General features: G+C 41.9%; 1 long non-coding RNA gene across 8 annotated transcripts in view; it reads left to right on the top strand.

The window, feature by feature from the left end:
* The first annotated feature begins 526 nt into the window (after positions 1–526).
* The window catches only part of LOC118519476 (uncharacterized), a 517670-nt gene continuing 502768 nt past the window's right edge, over positions 527–15428 (top strand). For 3 of the 8 annotated variants that reach the window (XR_013449842.1, XR_013449843.1, XR_013449845.1), the window contains exons 1-2: positions 4000–4626; positions 4991–5119. This is a non-coding gene — a long non-coding RNA (uncharacterized LOC118519476). Of the gene's footprint in view, positions 673–852; positions 929–1069; positions 1206–3999; positions 4627–4990; positions 5120–15428 lie in introns of those variants that run through there. The other 5 variants (XR_013449840.1, XR_004912051.2, XR_013449841.1 and 2 more) reach the window with 5 other exon arrangements.

Here is a 15428-nt window from a genome sequence, read left to right as displayed (position 1 = left end):
TTGAGCATCAGTTTGATGAGATGTTTAAGAAAGCCTATTGAGGGCGCCTGGGTGGCTCAGTTGGTTAAGCGACTGCCTTCAGCTCAGGTCATGATCCCAGGGTCCTGGGATCGAGTCCCACATCGGGCTCCCTGCTCTGCGGGGAGCCTGCTTCTCCCTCTCCCACTCCCGCTGCTTGTGTTCCCTCTCTCGCTATGTCTCTCTCTGTCAAATAAATAAATAAAATCTTTAAAAAAAAAAAAAAAAAAGAAAGCCTATTGAAATTTTGTCTGTAATTCCATTAAATTTATGAATTAATTTGGGGGGAGAATTTATACCTTCACAGTGTTAAATAATCTCATCCATGAGCATTGGGTTTTTCTCCACCAATCAGAACTTATATGATTTAATGGGTTTTAAAAACTTCTCTATAAAATTTTTAACATTTCTCTATAAAATTCATGTGTGTTATTTTTGAAAACATTTACGGTTTTGCTTTTTTTTTTTTTTTAAAGATTTTATTTCTTTATTTGACAGAGAGAGACACAGCGAGAGAGGGAACACAAGCAGGGGGAGTGGGAGAGGGAGAAGCAGGCTTCCTGCTGAGCAGAGAGCCGGATGTGGGGCTCGATCCCAGGACTCTGGGATCATGACCTGAGCCGAAGACAGACGCTTAACGACTGAGCCACCCAGGTACCCTACAGTTTTGCTTTTTTCCCTTACAATCTTCATGCCTCATTTCATTGGCCAAGACACTGAGAACGCTGTAGAGCCCCTGCAGCAATAGTGAGCACCTTGGTTTTATTCTGGTATTAAAAGGAATGCATTTAAAATGCATTGATTATGATATTGTAATACTGTTGTATGTGACAGATGGGAGCTACACTTGTGGTGAGCACAGCATAATGTATAGAGAAGTTGAATCATCATGTTGTACATCTGAAACAAGGTAATATTTTGTGTCAACAATACTCAAAAGAATTAGAAAAAAAATGCATTGATTATGTGTGAGGTTTCCTCTGGGTTTTGGGGCAGATCTCCTTTCTCCTTTATCAACTTAAGGGATTTCCTTTTTATTCTTGATTCAAAGGGATGGGAAAATAGACCCTACATCTTGATAGGAGTAGCTGCAAAGTTACATTGCAAAGGTCAAGGACATAGTGACAAGTGGAAAATTGTGATCGTTTCTGCCCATTGTGACCATCTATCTACAACACCCCCACTGGGTAAGTTAGTAGCCGTATTTGGCACAGTAAATTTCTGGGTGGAAAAAAGGTGATGCGATTGGCAGTTGTGGCGTCAGAGACTCCTTCATCATGAGAGAACTATCCAGAGCTTAGAGATGGTGTTAATGCAAGCTAACTAATCACAACAGGGACATCATAGGGCCAGAATACTGCAAAATATTTTGTGATGAATTTTTTCTTTTTCAAAGAGTAGATTCCCAGGAAGTAAAACCTTTTATACTGTGGAATTGGCCAACAATTTGAGCACCAGTCTATCAGCAAATATTTAATAAGTCATTACTGCAGGCAAGGCACTATTATAGTGTCTGGAGAAATACAAAGAAAAAGACAGTTTGCCCTCAAAACACTTTCCATCTGTTAGGAAGGACAACAGTCCCCCAAAGGGGCCAAGTAATACAAAGTGAAATGTAACAGACATCAAAAGAGAGGTCCATAGAGATGGCAATAAAACATTCAGCTTTTCAGAGAGATTAAAAAAAAAAAACACCTTGAATATATCTTCAATATAATGAAAATCAGTGGAGAGGGCAATTCACTTTTCATCACTAGGCCTTCAAAGTATTTAAATGCCAAAAGCAAGGGACATTTATATTTAAATTTTGTCACCAATGGCACCCTACTAAGTGAATGTCCTAGAGGTATGAGAAAATTATTGGGACTTTGAAAAGAGCTTCCCACAATTTGGTTCTATGAATTAAATGTAAGAGACATGAACAGGTTTCCAAATCTTCTGGACTTGAGTCTCTCCACTTGCAAACCACGAATAACAAAACTAACTCAATGCATGTGTCGACATGAGAATTAGCTAATAGAAACCATTGCAAAGCACTGTGGAAATCTTAAGTGCTGTGCAACTAGGTCAATAATGGATGTTGGCTTTCCTCCAGTTGCTCCTGAATCGAGGGAGGAGTTCGATGACAGTTGAGTGACCATTTAACCTGCTAATCAGGCAACTGGCAGGATGCCTGGTGATAGACAGAAGGAGAAAATTTATGGAAGACAAAGATAGGGGCAGCAAAAAGAGATCAAATATCATGCCTCCCACCCAGGGCACTGCAGGCATTTTGGGCAGGACGAGTCTTTGCATGTGGCTTCTTAGTGTCTTGAGGATACTTGGCATCACTGACTTCTGTGGAAATAAACCCCAGTTTACCTACCTCACTCTCCGCCCCAACTTGTGAATATAGCAACTATCTCAATAAGAAATGCCAATTGACTTCCAAATCCTGTGCCTCTCCTCTGTTGAAAATCGTTGAGACAAGAGAGTTAGAAACTCTCAGGAAAGAATATTGTCGGGGGTTTAGAGGGACCAGAGTTTAAAGATGCAATTAATGGGGAAAGTGAAAAGTCTAATTAGAATGACAACAATAATTCAGTATTTGAGTGGTTTTCGAGTCAGTTCATTTTGCCCAGCTCTGCCAGACTGTTCTTCTTAAAAATTCGCTTGCATCTCATCATGGCTTTGCTCTAAAACCTTCAGTCACTCCCTATTGCTTACAAATACAGACCACATCCCTAAGCCTGACATTTGCCTTCCTTCTAAAACTCAATTCCAACCCCCATCTTCAATTTTCTCATGTAGACTTTTCTGGTTCCAGTTAGTAGAACCTGACCAAAAAAAAAGTGAATGATCCAGAATGACCAAGATGGGAAATCTTGAACTCATGTTGGACTATTTTATGATTGAAAATTTTATGAAGAGTTTCAAGTAGGGTCAGCCCCAAGGTGTAGTCCTTCATCGCTCTGGTTTTGGGACTTGTTAGGAGTAGCGCGGTCAAGTTGCAGCAGTTCACTTGCCCACTTTCTCCAGTGTTGTTCTGTTCACATTCCCACCATTGGGACCACAGGCATTTATCCTGTACCAAAATGACAGTCTTTGCTTCCAGATGGATCTTCCCCTTCCATCTGGTCTTCTTTGTAGAGGTTGTCATTTCCAGGGGACTGGACATCAGTAGTAGATGCTTCAATTGAATACAAGATCTATTGCTACCTGAAAAACTTGTCCATCTGAGGCTTCAGTATCTAGAAATAGGTATTTTCTTTGTTATCCATTTGGTATGATGAAACCTCTATTTAGCATTGTCTGAAATTTGAGAATATCTGTAATGTTGCACAGAAAAAGTATCATATAAATCTAAATACTCTTTTTTAAAGATTTTATTTTTAAGTAATCTCTACACCCAATGTGGGGCATGAAATTACAACCCCGTGATCAAGAGTCGCATACTCCACTGACTGAGCCAGCCAGGCACCCTAATACTCTTAGGATTTCTAACTTACCAATCAAATCTTGACTTTTCATTCATGACAGAAATCTGGGACTCATTCATCGCTGCCTCCTCTCTCTTCTCTTCCTAACGAGTCCCATATCCTGATGATCTCACCTCCTAAATAGTTCTGAAATGTCTTCACTCCTTTCAATCTTACCAATAGGTCTTAGTTCAGATTCTTACCAGCTCTCACTTGGGTTAACAAATAAACACCAAGTGTGTTGACTTTGGCTCTCACACCAACCCTGTAAGGCAATATTAGCCCTGTTTGCTGATAAGGAGGCAGTCTCAGGCAGGTTAAGTGATGCGCTCAACTAATGCCAAGCATTAGTAAGTGTCTGAACTGGGGTTTGAATACAGTTCTACTTAATTCCAAATCCTTTCTTTTTAACCCATACTCACTGCCTTTCCTGTATCATGCCTTCTCTTTTCTTTTCTTTTCTTTCCTTTTTTTTTTTTTTTTTTTTGGCTAGAACTTCCTTCTGAATCATTGAGGGAGAGCTGTGGTCTATTTAGTGGACGACACAGTGGGAACATTTTTCCAGGATCTGGGGGAGTATCAGAATAAGGAGCATCATGATATGCCACATACAAAAATAGGGTAGAATTCACTTTTAACTCCTAGATGTCTGTCTGCACTAAGAATCACCTCAAATACTGTCTTTTAAAAAAAATTTTATTTATTTATTTGAGAGAGAGAGAGAATGAGTTGGGGAGAGGGAGAAGCAGACTTCCCACCAAGCAGGGAGCCCCATGTGGGACTCAATCCCAGGACCCTGGGAATTATGACCTGAGCTGAAGGCAGATGCTTAACCAACTGAGCCACCCAGGCGCCCCTCAAATACTGCTTTTTTTTCTTTCTCACGTTTTCCACATGCTTGGGAAGTCAGTGTGTGAGCAAGAGCTGAGACTGCAGAGCCCAGAGCACTCCTATGTGGCTAGAAGGAGGATTCAGTGGATGCCCAGCTGGTGGGGGGCTGTGAGGCCTGATGGTGGAGATCCTGCCCGGCAGCTGGTATGGAGACGTCATCCTGAAAGCAAAGGGCACTCACACAGTATTGCTGAATTGGAGAGTGATGAAATCAATATGTGGATTTTGATGGATTTTATGTGGATTATTCCAGATTCAGGTACATGGTGGGTGGGGTCGGGGAGAGACTAGGAGACAGGGAGGAAGTCCTGCAGGAATGGAGACAATGGGATATTGGGTGGAAACTGGGCGATGGAGTGGGACAGATGGGAAAGGCATTAAGATGCCACAAAGAGGGAGTAACGGGACTTGCTTTGTTGTGGGGGGTGATGTGCCGTGAGATGAGAAGAATAAAGCATCATGAGAGAACTGGGGAGATCAGAAATGGGAACTTATTTGGGGAGGAAAAGAGCTTAATTTAAAACAGCATTTTGGCTTAGGGGGGCATTTCGGGGGGGAGAGGTAATTTAAAAAGGATCCAGTTGGAAGTATTTTCATTGCAGAGATCATCCCTTGCCTTTCAGAGACACCACCATTTGGAGAATGTGAATCTTTTACCCATCTATTCAGGACTCCCGAAGACAGAGATGAGCCTTCTGTTCCCAGTGATCACGGGGCCCCCAGATGAAGCCAGCCTCAGGATAATAAACCAGGTAATTATCTCCATCCTTCCTGTGACAATAATGGTGTTGAGGCAGGCAAAAATTCATCAGAGGCGGCTTTGCAAGTCCCCAGGGAGACTGAGGATAAAGGGGCTGATTGTCAGAATCCGCCTCTGCAGCATTACACCAGGGTGGCGTGATGACGGCCGAGGGCCACATGGTGCCCCCAGAGTAAAGCAGTGTGGAGATGAAAACGAGAAAGACACCTACATCCCAGCCCGGCACCCCACCAAGTCTGCGTGGATGGTCTGGATCTGTAATTAGAAACACGGTGCAATAAATATTGAAAGAAACTTCTGTAAACATTCTAGAGGACAATGAAATTAGAAATAATAAGCAGATGGGCTTTTATTCAAAGCATATCATGCCAGATGGACTCAGTACCTCTTTTCTTTCTTTTCTTTTCTTTTTTTTTTTTTTTGGATGAAAGTACAAAGTTGGTGGATGAAGGGAAAATGGCACGTTTGATGTCATATGTTTGAAGATTGTTAAAACATTTGAGTCTTCCAAGAAGTCTGATTTGCAGAACTGGCTCAGAATGCCTGGAATAGAAGCACATACCTGATAAAAAAAAGTTGGGTAAATGCTGCTAATTGGGCAATAGAAAGAGCTGGAACACTGGGCTGGCAGGACAGCCTCAGGAGGGGTCTTCCAAGCACCACACAGCTTTGGAGCCTGAAGGTACCTTCGAGATCATTGGTCCCAACCCTCTCATTTAAGCATAAGAAAACCCAGTGGAAAGGAGACAATGACTTCGCACCACCGGACTAGAACAAGGGTTAGGTGGTGATTAGCTCTGCAGTGTGGGTGAGAGGTCTCCTCCCTACCTGGCATCTCTCTTATCTAGGGAAGGAGATAAGTCAAGTACAATTCTTTTTTTTTTTAATTCAAATATAGTTATATGAATATAATTATATATTTAATTCAAATATAATTATAATACAGTGTTGTATTAGTTTCCAGTCAGGTACCATTCTGAAATAATTGGACCCTGGACAAATAAAGCTTGAGATGTAGATGGTGTCCCCCAAAGAGGGTGGGGCATCAGACAAAGTGGAGATGGTGGTTGAGAAACCATCTGGAAGCTTCACTACAGGCCATGTTCCTGAGCCCATGCGGTTTTCAAACCACCTGCAAAGGTAGTAATTCATCATTGCAGTGAAGCAAAAAGTGCCCATTTTGCAGGCGAGACAATGGCAGGACTGGAGGAGGTTCAGTGATGTGCCTAACTAGGGTCGGACAGCAAGCATGCAGCACAGCTAGGACGAAAGCCGATGACCCCTGATTCTAGTCACACTGCTCTCACCCAAATTTGGTCTTCCGGAAATTCTGAAGGAGGCCCAGCCTGCCTTCCTGCCCTGGTCTTCCTCCAGAAGGCTCCTCTCTTCTTCTGCTTTCCCAGCTCCTGTTGCTGCCCTGAGGAGTTCCCCCAATGCTCTGGAATTCCTAACTTCATAGTATTCTCTGGAACTTCTCTTATTCCCTCCCTGTGCCTTAGCAAACGTTTCCGTCTCCTTCCCCACTCCTGCCAAGCTCTGTGTTCAGCCCTAAAAGCATACAATTTGTATAAACTGAATTCCCACCATTGCATTTACAGATCATAGTCTCACCTTCAGAAAATCATTTTACCTTTGAGCCTGTTTCCTCAGTTAAAAAATGATACACCACAATGATGCCTAGCTTGTGACTCACGGCGCGTTGACTTACAGTGAGGACTGCGTGTGAACCCAGCCAGTCAATGCCAAAGACGAGTAGACACTCAGTATGCGCTTAGTAGGAGGATTTTAAGTTGGGAACTTTCCTCAAGGCCGCTCTCAATAGCTCTTCCTTCCTTCCTTTCTTTTTCTTTTTCTTTTTTTTCCTTTTTTTTGAATCTAATAAGGTGGTAACTCCAAAAATCAGATTTCTCCCCTTCCCTAGGGTTTACTGTTTTTGTTTTTGCTGAATTTTTGTTTGATTGTTGTTGGTGGCCTCTGCTGAGGACCAGCCTGAGCTGTGAATGTAGGATATTCTCGGGTGTTTTCTGATCCCGTGCGCATGCAGTGACTTTCTGATTTTCCCCCATATACACAGTTGCTTTTGAATATCTTAGTCTTTGATGTCTGGCTCTAAAAATTGGAAAAAGAGAAAAATAAAAGGGGAGAGAGGAGTGTGCCAGCCCTTTAAATCCCCCGGAAGTCACTTCCGCTGGAGGGGAGAGGCTTGCAACAGTGGAGGGTGGTACAAAAACAATGGCCACCCACCATTTTGTCTGCACCTCTGAGATTAAAAGTAGCCTTCAGTGATCAGAGCACTGATACGCAATATCTGAAGGACAGGGTCATTTTTGCCCATCCTGGCTCCTGCAAGCTGTGTACAAGCTGTTCCAGGAACACTGCCCAGCCGCCTGCCATGGGAATAGCTCTTCCTTTCTTATGCAGAGGAATCTATTGCCCCCAACTCCTATCTGAACACCCCTACTCTACCCGTTAAACAGAGAACCTTCTGGCTATCAGGATCTAGTCTTTTGGGTGGTGGCAGGTTGAAGTGGGAAAGTGGGAGGTAGAATGTTAATAAACGATTTTGTTACTTTCACACATAAATTTCTCCCTGTCAGGGTACGGAAGAGTTTTTGCAACAGGAAGCTTTTTTTTTTTTTTTTTTTTTTTAAACAGGAGTCATGAAATGTAGGTGGTGGGGGGGCTGGAAATGGAAGCCTGTCTGCATTTCCCTCTATAGCTGAAAAATAGTTCCCTGGTCTTCACTAGTCCAGGTTTTCTGCTCTGGGTGACCCATGAGGCAACACTGTTAAATAAAACTCAAACGTATTCTTTTTTTTTTTTTGCATTAAGCCTCCATGCATCCTGATTAGGAAACACCCCATTTGCCATCTGCTAGGGACTGAATATTTGGTCCTCCCAATATTCATATGATGAAATCCTAACCCCCAAGTTGGTGTTAGGAAATGGGGTGTTTAGGAGGTGATTGGGTCGTGAGGGTAGAGCCCTCATCAATGGCATTAGTGCCCTTAAAAAAAGAGAGCCCAGAGAGATCCCTCATTCCTTCTACCATGTGAGGACGCAGAGGAAAATACGGCTGTCTATGAACCAGAAAGTGGGTCCTTGTTAGATACTCAATCTGTTAGTGCCTTGATCTTGGACTTCTCAGCCTCCAGAAGCATGAGAGATGGAATGTCTTGTTTATAAGCCAGCCAGCCTATGGTATTTTCTTAGAGCAGCCTGAGTGGACTAAGGTACCATCTGACATCGTATTATTCTTTCTTTTGCTTACCTTCCACAGAGGGGGCACAAAAGCTAAAGAAATTCCCTTTCCCTTCACCTGAAATGGGAGCCGTTGGAAAGAGCAGTGTCTGGGAATTACTAGACCTATATTTTTGTCCCATTTGTGTCCCATGGGAGCCTCAGGCAAGTGTCTCAACCTCTCTGCTGCAGCTGGTCCTGGGTCAGTAGAATTTAGTACACTATGGTAGGAAATAACAGCTTGTTTATCTTTATAGTGCTTGACATAACAGGAACAAATTTAGTTAACATTTCGGGATCATACCTTTACGTGTTGCTGGAACACATCTTTATACATGCACATCCGTCACCAACAAATTTCACTGAATGGAGTGACCAATATAATCTTACATTATGTAACCTAATCATTATAAGAACTCTGCAATGAAAATACTATTATCATCACTATTTTGCGGGTTAGAAAACTGAAGCACCCTGAAGCTAATGTAACATTGTGTGTGTCAACACTACTTCAATAAAAACAAATCCCTGAGGCACTGAGATATTAAGCAAAGTCAGGATTTGAACTCAGGTCTAATTGCCTCTGTTCTTCTCTATATTCAGGATCTAAGCTCCTATTTAATAACAACACTTCACAATTGCAAAGGGTTTTTGACTTTTTAACAGTAACAGCCAAGAGGCTTCTTTGCTCAAAGATAGAGTAAGAAAGAGCCACAGATTCTTTTTTTTTTTTTAAGATTTATTTATTTTTTTTCAGAGAGAGAGCGCTTGAGGGGAGGGAGGGGCAGAGAGAGAGAGAGAGAGAGAGAGAATCTCAAGCAGACTCCCCGCTGAGTGTGGAGCCCAATGAGGGGCTCCATCTCATGACCCTGAGACCATGACTTGAGCCGAAACCAAGAGTCAGACGCTTAACTGACTGAGCCACTCAAGTGCCCCTCACATTCTTTTTTTTTTAATTAAATTTTTATTTTAATTCCAGTATAGTTAACATACAGTGTTAGTTTCAGGTGTACAATATAGTGATTCAACAATTTTATACATTACTCAGTGCTCATCACAAAAGTGCACTCCTTAATCCCCATCACCCATTTAACCCATCCACCCACCACCCTCCCCTTTGGTGACCATCAGTTTGTTCTCTGGAGTTAAGAGTCTGTTTCTTGGTTTGCTTCTCTTTCTTATTTTTCCCCATGCTCGTTTGTTTTGTTTCTCAAATTCTACATATGAATGAAACCATATGGTATTTGTCTTTCTCTGACTGGCTTATTTCACTTAGCATTATACTCTGTAGCTCCATCCATGTTGTTGCAAATGGCAAGATTTCATTTTTTTGATGGCTGAGTAGTATTCCATTGTGTGTGTGTGTGTGTGTGTGTGTGTGTGTGTGTGTGTGTGTGTGTATACACCACATCTTCTTTATTCCTTCATCTGTCGATGGACATCTGGGCTCTTTCCATAGTTTGGCTATTGTGGACATTGCTGCTATAAACATTGGAGTGCAGGTGCCACTTCAGATCACTACATTTGTATCTTTGGGGTAAATACCCAGTAGTGCAATTACTGAGTCATTGGGTAGCTCTATTTTCAACCTTTTGAGGAACCTCCATACTGTTTTCCAGAGTGGCTGCACTGGCTTGCATTCCCCACCAACAGCATAAAAGGGTTCCCCTTTCTCGGCATCCTCGCCAACATCTGTCATTTCCTGACTTGTTAATTTTAGCCATTCTGACTGGTGTGAGGTGGTATCTCATTGAAGTTTTGATTTGGATTTCCCTGATGCCGAGCGATGTTGAGCACTTTTTCATGTGTCTGTTGGCCATTTGAATGTCTTCTTTGGAGAAATGTCTGTTCATGTCTTCTGCCCATTTCTTGATTGGATAATTTGTTCTTTGGGTGTTGAGTTTGATAAGTTCTTTATAGATTTTGGATACTAGCCCTTTATCTGATATGTCATTTTCAAATATCTTCTCCCATTCTGTTGGTTGTCTTTTGGTTTTATCTACTGTTTCCTTTGCCGTGCAAAAGCTTTTTATCTTGATGAAGTCCAAATATTTCATTTTTGCCTTTGTTTCCCTTGCCTTTGGAGATGTGTCTAGCAAGAAGTTGCTGCGGCTGAGGTCACAGAGATTGCTATGTGTTCTCCTCTAGGATTTTGTTGGATTCCTCTCTCACATTTAGGTCTTTCATCCATTTTGAATTTATTTTTGTGTATGGTGTAAAAGAGTGGTCCAGTTTCATTCTTCTGCATGTCATTGTCCAGTTTTCCCAACACCATTTGTTGAAGAGACTGTCTTTTTTCCACTGAATCTTCTTTCCTGCTTTGTCAAAGATTAGTTGGCCATAGAGTTGAGGGTCCATTTCTGGGTTCTCTATTCTGTTCCACTGATCTATGTATCTGTTTTTGTGCCAGTACCATACTGTCTTGATGATTATAGCTTTGTAATATAGTTTGAGGACCTTTTTTTCTTTTTTAAATCCACTTTGTCATCCTATGTCTTTTGATTGGAGCACTTAGTCCATTTACATTTAAAGTAATTATTGATAGACATGCACTTATTGCCATTTTGTTACTTGTTTTGTGGTTATTTCTAGAGTTTTTCTCTGATCCTTTCTTCTCTTGCTCTCTTTCATGGTTTGCTGGTTTTCTTTAGTGATCTACTTGGATTCGCTTCTCCTTATCCTTTGCATATGTATTACTGGCTTTTCATTTATGGCTATCATTAGGTTTGTATATAACATTTTCTGCACATAGTAGTCTATATTAAGTTGATGGTCACTTAAGTTTGAACCCATTCTTTAAGGAGCCACAGATTCTTTTTTAAAAATTTTTTTATTGTTATGTTAATCACCATACATTACATCATCAGTTTTAGATGTAGTGTTCCATGATTCATTGTTTGTGCATAACACCCAGTGCTCCATGCAGAACGTGCCCTCTTCAATATCCATCACCAAGCTAACCCATCCTCCCACCCCCCTCCCCTCTAGAACCCCCAGTTTGTTTTTCAGAGTCCATCATCTCTCATGGTTTGTCTCCCCCTTCGATTTCCCCCCCTTCATTCTTCCCCTCCTGCTATCTTCTTCTTTTTTTTTTTCTTAACATGTATTGCATTATTTGTTTCAGAGGTACAGATCTGAGATTCAACAGTCTTGCACAATTCACAGCGCTTACCAGAGCACATACCCTCCCCAGTGTCAATCACCCAGTCACCCCATCCCTCCCACCCCACCCCCCACTCCAGCAACCCTCAGTTTGTTTCCTGAGATTAAGAATTCCTCATATCAGTGAGGTCATATGATACATGTCTTTCTCTGTTGGACTTATTTCGCTCAGCATAATACCCTCCAGTTCTATCCACGTCATTGCAAATGGCAAGATCTCATTCCTTTCGATGGTTGCATAATATTCCGTTGTATATATATACCACATTTCTTTATCCATTCATCTGTCGATGGACATCTTGGCTCTTTCCATAGTTTGGCTATTGTGGACATTGCTGCTATAAACATCGGAGTGCACGTACCCCTTCGGATCCCTACATTTGTATCTTTGGGGTAAATACCCAGTAGTGCAATTGCTGGATCATATGGTAGCTCTATTTTCAGCTTTTTGAGGAACCTCCATACTGTTTTCCAGAGTGGCTGCACCAGCTTGCATTCCCACCAACAGTGTAGGAGGGTTCCCCTTTCTCCGCATCCCTGCCAAGATCTGTCATTTCCTGACTTGTTAATTTTAGCCATTCTGACTGGTGTGAGGTGGTATCTCATTGTGGTTTTGATTTGGATTTCCCTGATGCCGAGCGATGTTGAGCACCTTTTCATGTGTCTGTTGGCCATTTGGATGTCTTCTTTGGAGAAATGTCTGTTCATGTCTTCTGCCCATTTCTTGATTGGATAATTTGTTCTTTGGGTGTTGAGTTTGATAAGTTCTTTATAGATTTTGGATACTAGCCCTTTATCTGATATGTCATTTGCAAATATCTTCTCCCATTCTGTCGGTTCTCTTTTGGTTTTGTTGACTGTTTCCTTTGCTGTAAGGAGCCACAGATTCTTAAAAGGAAGCTCCAATGGATATTGATTGGCAAGGGGAAAAAATCTTGTCCTTGAGATGTTTATCTCTAGAACCATCCCTCTAGAACCCCTCTGTCCCCTAGTACTTGACCCCGTTTACCTTGACTGGTGGGCTGTTTCAGGGTTTGCTCCCCTCCTGGGTTCAGATGCTCTCTTTCTCCCACTCAGCTAGAGACTTCTGTGAAGTCAGCACCGTTATTTAGCCCCTTAAATACATGTTGTATTGGCCCCGAGGATACCCTGTGAACAAGATATACCTTTTCTGTTTCTTCTAGGAACTTACAATCTAGTGGGGGGGAGGGGATGAAGAAGTAAGCAGTTTCTAGGAGGATATTCACCCTAGTGATTATAGGGTGCTAGGCAAGCACATGGTGGTGTCATGGAACTCAACCTTGGGGAGCTGGGGAACTCGGGCTATAGGAAGTGGTATCTGTGCAGAGACCATAGGATGAGTAGGCTAGCGTGGGGTGGGGCAGAAGGAACCATCTAAACAAAGCCTCGGAGACCACAGAGAACATTTTAGATTTAGAGACTAGAGGTTTCTTTGATCCCGAGCTGCAATATTCCAGGAAAAAAATCCACCCGTCCTTCCACCACCATTCCTCAATTTCATTTAAGAAGGCCACTGTACTTATTCTCTGGCTCTAAGATCAGACACTCCATCTCCTCCTCCGCCCCCAACCGGTAGTGTTTCCAGACCTATCAGGCACCAACTCCTAATGAGATGGGTTAGTCCTTTAGTAACTGACGGGCTCTATGGCACACCTGCTTCATACAGAATTTAGCCTCAGAACAGTAATACCACCTGTGGGAGCTGTCAGTGTATTTATCTGGCATATATTTTTACTCAGTGACAACTGAGTGCTCAAAAGTAGGCTATGATACTCAGCTTACATGGTTTTTTTTTGTGTGTGTGTAGAAAACACATAAAGAACATCCCAGGTGGCTTTTACTCAATTATCATGTTGCCTCTTAACCTTCACATGGCTAATAGTAAGCAAATCCTATATATATTTTTTCTCTCAAATCTTTCATTGCAATCCCCAACTGAAGTTTTTTTTTTTGTACTTCTTTGATAGGTTTGATTAATGTCTTTAGAAAAAAGAAAGATTAATTTTTCTCACCCCATAATTAGCATTACTGCAGCGGGAGACAGAAGCTGGACCCATGAAAGCAAGCCTTGGACAAGGGCTTCAGCTGGTGTGTGATCCCCACGCATGTTAATTAGGGCAGCCTCACTTGCATTGAATCTTCAAGTCTGTCCTAGTCCTTTGCAGCTAAAGATAAAATTCCTTCTATTTTTCTCTATGCTAGGAGAGGTGTCTCTCCAAATGTCCTATTGTCCCCAAAGCAAAAAGATTCCTCACAGTGTGAAATATTGCACGCACAACTTTTTCTGCTTTTCTTTTTCTCCTTTCTCCCCCCCAGGTTTTGCAAAGTAACTCTGAAACCAACTTCTGCAGTGAAGTGAATCTGCCCAAGGGATATTTTTTACCCTGAAAAAACACAAACTCCCCTAAGAACTGAAGAGCTTCTTTTTGCAGAGCTATCTTATTGTTATTTGGGACTGATGGACTGTCAGTCTTTTCTGCCAGAAATAGAAATGCTAATCAGGCTATCAGCGTGATGGGACTGGGGACTCACACTTCCATGCTTGGCTTAGGCCCACGTGGACAACAGTTTTGCTGAATCTTGTTTTTGTAGGTCCTTCTGGAGATGCGGTCAGTTAGAAATTTTGGCGATCAAGAGAATGTTGCTTTAACTGAGCTCATTGTAGTACATTTTTCACCAAATTACATTAGCATATAAAACTTGGGTTATTGATTTCTTCTTTACTTGTTGTGATTTCAGGGCAAAAGTCCAGTTTATAGAAGCAAAGATAACATCCACACACTTGAGTGGAGAGTCATTCCTTTCTTTATTTTCTTTACTTTAGAGACGGGTGACATGGTCCAGGAAAGTACCAAGTGTGACTTGGTACTCTGATTTTCTCCACCTAACACCTGCATCAGGCTGTGCTCAAGTCTTCCATGGTACAGGCCTTCCAATTTGAATCCAGAACAGAGGGGGAGGAACAGGCATTTGCCAGGGCAACCGATTCCCCACCCTCTGTGAAGCACCTGATGACGTGTCAGGCAGTAGATGGTGTTGTACTTACAATCCCTCCTCTGGTAGGTAGTGTCCTCATTTTGCAGATGAAGAAATTGAGGCTTGTTGAGGTTGAGGGGTTTGTTCCAGGTCACCTCAAAGCAAAAATGCAAGATTGGTGGCTATTCACTTTGGAAAATGATCTAGCGGATCCTCCAAATGTTAAACATAGAGTTACCAAATGACCCAGAAATTTGACTCCTAAGTATAGACCCAAGAGAAATGAAAACATACATCCCTACAAACACCTGTACACTGATGTTCATAGCAGCATTATTCATCACAGCCAAAAAGTGGAAGCAACTCCAAAATCCATCAAGTAATGAAGGGATAAATAAGGTGGGGTCTACCCACACAGTGGAATATTATTCGTGGTGAAAAGAAACAAAGTATTGATCCATGCTAAGCCTGGGCAAACCTTGAAAACATTGTGCTAAGTAGAATAAGTCGGTCATAAAGGACCACATATTGCATGAGCACATTTACACGAAATGTGCAGATTATAGAGGAAATAGATTAATCGTTGTCAGGGGATGGTGGGGGGAGTGTGGGAGAAACAGAGAGTGACTGCTAATGGTTACAGAGCTTCATTTTGTGTGATGAAAACTCCCCCAGAAGTGATTCTAAGTTTGGTTCTCAATTGGTTCTAAAAAAGAATTGGTTTTAAAGTTGATTGCCATGATGGTCGTACAATCCTGTGAATATACTAAAAACCACTGAATTGTATACTTTAAATGGGTGCATGGTATGGTGTGTGAATTACATCTCAATAAAATTATAAGAAAATTAGTGGCTACTGTCCACTGTTCTCATGGAGAGGCAATGCCGCTCAGATTGGGGAG

This window comes from Halichoerus grypus, chromosome 7 (genome assembly GCF_964656455.1).
Source record: "Halichoerus grypus chromosome 7, mHalGry1.hap1.1, whole genome shotgun sequence".
Lineage (NCBI taxonomy): Eukaryota > Metazoa > Chordata > Mammalia > Carnivora > Phocidae > Halichoerus > Halichoerus grypus.
This window is presented reverse-complemented; position numbering and strand designations above follow the sequence as displayed.